Here is a 6,000-nt window from a genome sequence, read left to right as displayed (position 1 = left end):
GACCATTAAGCGGCTCACTGGCCTATCTGGTCTGATTTCCTCCATCTTTGCCCCTCAGAACCAACTCTAACCTCTTAGCTAGACTCACTTTTAAAAAGCAGGCAGAAAGCAACTTAGTTGTGCAACAAATAAACTGGCACTTTCCTCATTTATCTCTATTTTTATGTTTAAATATGTTTTAGTGTATAGGCTTGACAAGCAATATATGGAACCAATATCTGAACCAATACAGATAAGAGAATTGAGGTAATAAATGTTTGACTTACTATCATTTAGGGCTAGAAATGGTTTATAATTTAAACAACTAGAAAGTTTAGATGTATTTGCACCTCACAAGCCACTCATGTTGAAAATAATTAGGAAAAGAGGTGGATAGCTATATATATAAAACCTAATATGCAAATAGACCGAATGGCAAAGCAACCAAACTACTAACAACTGGTCGCTATGACATGTGCTGACCACCAGGGGGCACGCGTGAAACATGGCAGGCATCGGCCACGGTGGGATGGTGGAATAGGTAAGTAGGGGCGCCAGACCAAGGCAGGGCACTGGTCGCTGTTATGGGTGGCGGGGGGGTGGGGGAGAGAGGGGGAGCCTTTGGTGGTTACTGAAAATTATTTGCTCCTACATGCCATGGTCCCACCAGGCGCTCATGCCTGCTTCTGGTGCCAGCCCCACTCACACCCACTGCCGGTGCCTGAGCCACCACTTGCACCCACTACTGGTGCCCAGCGCCAGCCCTGATCGCTTAGCACCATCAGTGGGTGCAAGTGGTAGCTGCCAGCCCAATCACCACTCAGGAGCAGTGGGAGGTGGAGAAGCCAACAGACGGACATCCCCCGAGGGCTCCCAGACCAGGTAAGGGTACAGGCCAGGCTGAGGGACCCATTTCCACACCCCGCCCCCCCCCCTCCCCCGGCCGCCGACACCCCAAGTGCATGAATGTCGTGCACCATCCTCTAGTTTATAATGAAAAGAAAAGGTTAGGCAGATGGTGGAGTGTGAGTGAAGTTTGCTGAAATGAGGTCTTGGAAATGAAAAATGCAGTTTTTGTGTGGACCAGCTCTAAAACATCAGGGAGGGAAGCAATGCTTTTGTGAAAGAAACTTCAACGTGCGTCCAACATTCCTGCCCTTAGATAGGAGACTCAAAAAGATGTGTTCAACATAACGGAGGGTGTTACACAAAAAGTTGGTTGGTTGGTTGTGTACACATTCTGACACTCAAATTACTCTATGTCTATCCCCGGGAGCATGGCCAGACCTGGGAGAGGACACATTGGAACCGGTGAAACAAATTACAGAAGTGTCAGAGAGTGGGCAACATGAGAGGATAAAGACAAAAATCAACACTGAATTCAGAGAGACTGGACCATCCTCCATGGGAGAAGAAAGATGGAGCAGTCTGTGTGTGTGCTAGCATATCATTGGCATATACGAGCTGGTGTCGTGATAACAAAACTATCTTGCAGATATTTTGTGATAAACATTCTGAAAATTTCTAGTGAGAAACAATATTGGACGGTATTATTACTCATTTAATATGTGTAATATACCCCTGATATTATTTTAACTTAGTATGAGGTATCAGTTATTAGACTTCAGAGAATATAAAGCACATATAATGTGCTTAACTGACATGGCTCAGTGGTTGAGCATTGACCTATGAATTGGGAGGTCACAGTTGGATTCCTGGTCAGGGCACCTAACATGCCCAGGTGGCAGACTCGATCCCTAGTGTGGGGTGTGCAGAAGACAGCCAGTTGATAATTTTCTCTCAGCATTGATGTTTCTATCTCTTGCTCCCTCTCCCGTCCTCTCTGAAATCAACAAAAATATATATTTAAAAGAAAAAACAAAGCAAAAACATATATAATGTATTTCAGAGGTTTACTTCTTATCTCTGTGCTCCAACATGATTTTTCACAAGGTCTTAAGTTCCTTAATGCAAAATAATTGTAGTACTGGGCTTGAGGACTTGCCTGTATGATTGAGAAGGACTACTATACTTAATGATTGAGAACTACAATAGCAAAACAAATTTACAGATGCTCCTCACCCTAACAAAATTTTCTCACTCTATCCAGATCTTTGCTCAGTCCTCATATTGATAACATGAGCAGTTTGAGTATTTTCTATGGACAAATAAATTATTTCATTTAATCCTCACATTAACCATTGAAGGTAAGTATGGCTAATTTTACTTTACTGACAATGAAACTGAGGGTCAGAGAGGTTTATCAACTTGCCCAAGGTCACAAAAGTGGCAAGTGCAGAGTTGAGATTTGAACCCAGGTTTGTCTACTCCAAAGTTCCATTTATTTTCCAATTCAAACTCATAAACATCCACTCACACTAGAGAATCCATCTTAAACAGGATCTTTGATGAGGAGCAGTTATAAAACCTTCAGATGCTTGAGATGCAATAATTCACATCTCTCAGGAACCTAACTAAGTTAAATAATTTCCAACAGCTGTCTGGATGCAATTTACAAGGTAAATCATATGATTGAAACAGATAAGTTTGAATTAAACCGCAGAAGCATTCAGTTCATTGCCAGCTGTCCTGATTTAAGCTACATTTATAAAACCGCAACACAGATTTGTCTTAATACAATTTTCAGCATTGGAATTGGTTTCTTTCATGATTTTACTTTCCTTCGGGAGGGAAAAGGATGGATCTCTGCATGTTCTAAATACACTCCCAGGCAAATGTCAGGGGAAAAAGAGGTAGTTACAAATATTAAAGCAAGAAAAAGAATGATTAACAAATGGCTGGTTTTAGAGGGCATAATTTAAATATAGGCTCTAGAAACAGCTCTATTTTAAAATGACTATCCAAATGTATTTTTTGGGCAGTTTTTAAATCTTTATTGTTGAGAGTATTACAGATGTCTCCCTTTTCCCATATTGACCCCCTTCACCTGGTTCCCGCCCTGCCTCAGTCCTTAACCACCCTATTGTCTGTGTCCATAGGTAATGCATATATGCATATATGACCTTTGCTTAATCTCTTCCTGCACCTCCCTCCATCCTTCCTTCTGAGATTCATCAATCTGTTCCATGTTTCCATTTTATTTTATTTATCAGTTTATTTTATTCATCAGATTCCTTGTTCATTTATTTTGATTTTTAGAGCCAATTGTTGATAGATATGTATTTATTGCCACTTTATTGTTCACATTTTTTATCTTCTTTTTTATTCCTCTTCTTAAAAAATACCCTCCAACATTTTTAATATACTTTTTATTGTTGATAATATCACAGATATCTCCCATTTAAAAAATCTTTACCTAGGTGAGGTAGCTGTATTGTGAGAGGACACGCACTGGTCTTGAAGACATGTCCCTTGAACACTATGAACCTTAGTTTCTCATCCCCGCAAATGGGACTACCTCACCGAGTTTTGAAGAGAACCAACTGTGTGTGAAAGCATTCTGTGCACAGCAGCAAGCTGTGCAGATGTGAGGTGTGGGCTCCAGTCCTCTCCAGCGCCCACCTTTCAGCTCCCGGCTGATGCTGCCATTGAACGTGGTTTGGCTGTTTGCTCCCAGTTTTCTGTCTCTCTGTAGTTGTTTTGAACTCTACAAGTCTCAGTGTAACCCCTTTTTACTTTTAACAGAAGTGCAGATCCCCTAGTTTAAAGCAAGTGTCTAAATTGTCTACGATCTATGGCTGTAATCCCTCAAACTGCTGGGCTGGGGCTTATTCCTTGAGGAGTTCTTAAATTATTGCCTTCCTTTTATGATTCTTTACCAGCTTCTCTCATCAGAACTTTCACATCATGCCAGTAATCCAGCACCTTTCATAAATTCCGAAGAGAAAGTGCTGGTGTCCTCAGCATTTAAACAAGAGCCGATCCACACACCCGAGCCCTCACTTCAGGAGCCCCGGGCTGTGTTTGGATGCAGTGAGGACACTGTTTGTGAATCAGGATGTGGCCCAGCCCAGCCTTTTAGGGATAGCCTCCTTAGTGTGGTATTTCATGGATTCAAGGCAACTCCTCTGCCAAGCCTGGTGCCTTATGGAATACACTATTTTACAGTCCTGTTGACTTGACAGTCCTGTTGACTTGAACCTAACTGCCCTGAACTGGTGACTCAGTTGGTTGGAGTGTAGTCCCATACACCAAAAGGTGGTAGGTTTGATTCCTGGTTAGAGCACATATCTAGGTTCCAGGTTCAATCCCTGGTTGGGGGACATATGGGAGGTAACAGATCAATATTTCTCTCTCTCTCTCTCTCTCTCTCTCTCTCTCTCTCTGCCCTTCCCTCTCTCTCTCTCAAATCAATAAACATATCCTCAAGTGAGGATTAAAAATTGTCACTCTTTACTGAAACAAAATGTATAAGATGAAAGAGGATGGCCAAGTCAAGAAAGACCACTCTAACAATTACTATTTAGATTTGATAATGATGAAATTACTGTAAAGTTACCCTTGATTTTGCAGAGCAATCTTTAGAGCTTCAAATATGTCAGAAACTTGGACAGCTCTGTCATTTACATATCCCAGTGGTCTCCAGTGGGAATAGATTGTATTTATTCAGTCTCTCTGTCATGATCACTTCCTGCCATGCAGGGATCTCATCACCTCTTGCTGGGATACCTGCAATGTGTCTACCCAACTCTCACTTTGTCCATTGCTATCCATTTTCACACCAGACATGTGAATATTATCACATGTTTTAACTTTCTTATGGCCACTTATTGTTGACCAGTGGTTTTTAATGGGTGTGCACAACTCCAAATTCCCAATGGCCTAACAATAAAAGTTCATTTCTCAGGTTGCAATTGAATTGGATATCCACTGGGTGGCCTTCCATTCAGCAATGTGGTAATTCAGACATATTCCAACAAGTGCTGTGTGTCTTTGGCTAGTGAGGAAAGAGAGAAGGTAAAGGAGAGTCTGTAGAGGGTTTGGGGAACAGACGTGGAAATGGCATGCCTCACTTTCTGTGTTCCATTGACCAGACTCTGCTGTAGTGCCTGACTAACTGCAAAGAAAAATGTCATTCAGCTCTGTGACCACCAAGCACAAGGAACAGTTTGCAGGATTTCTAGTCAAAGGAGCATTTACAAAATATACGCCAAGCCATGTTTCACCGGATAATGGAGGAAAAGAAGTCCCACATCTGGTCTCCACAAGCTGGAGACCTAGGAAAGTATTGGTATAATTCAGTCTAAGACCCAAGGCCTGAGAACCGAGGGAGACAAAGACACAAATCCCAGTCCCAGTGCAGGAGAAGGTAAGCTAAGATGTTCCAGATCAATCAGTGAGGTGGGGAAAAGCGGAGGAATTTCTCCTTTCTCTGCCTTCTGTTCTCTACCCAACCGCTTTGGGGAGAACAATCTACCAATTCAAGCAATAATCTCAGCTGGAAACATATTCTCACAAACACACCCAGATACAATGTTTAACCTGCGTACCCATGGCTCATTCAAGTTGATACACAAAGTTAACCATTGCAAGGGGTAAGGATAGAAAATTTTAAAACTCTAATTAAAAGGGACCAGGATGGCATGGCCCAGTGATTGAGCATCAACCTATGAACCAGGAGGTCATGGTTCAATTCCTAGTCAGGGCACATGCCCAGGCTGTGGGCTCGATCCCTAGTGTGGGGCATGCAGGAGGCAGCTGATCAATGATTCTCCCTCATCATTGATATTTCTATCTCTCTTTCTCTTTCCCTTCCTCTCTGAAATCAATAAAAATATATATTTAAAATAATGAAATATCACCAAAGAACTTATATGCATACTAGAGGCCCAGCATGTAAAATCATGCAAGACCCAGACCCGGCACGCCGCGGGACCCAGCATCAAGTCCTGCCAGTGCCGTGGGACCCATCAATGCAGCGCCTGGTAACTGGTCTTTGGTCGTTATGGCGTTATGACCACTGGGTTTTTATTATATAGATATGCATAACCCATGGGCACAGACAATAATATGGTGAAGTCCTGGGGAAGAGCTGGAAGTAGGACGGAGGGGATCAATGAG

This window comes from Plecotus auritus (genome assembly GCF_963455305.1).
Source record: "Plecotus auritus genome assembly, chromosome: 3".
Lineage (NCBI taxonomy): Eukaryota > Metazoa > Chordata > Mammalia > Chiroptera > Vespertilionidae > Plecotus > Plecotus auritus.
The sequence above is the reverse complement of the archived record's forward strand: the minus strand, read 5'-3'. Positions refer to the sequence as shown.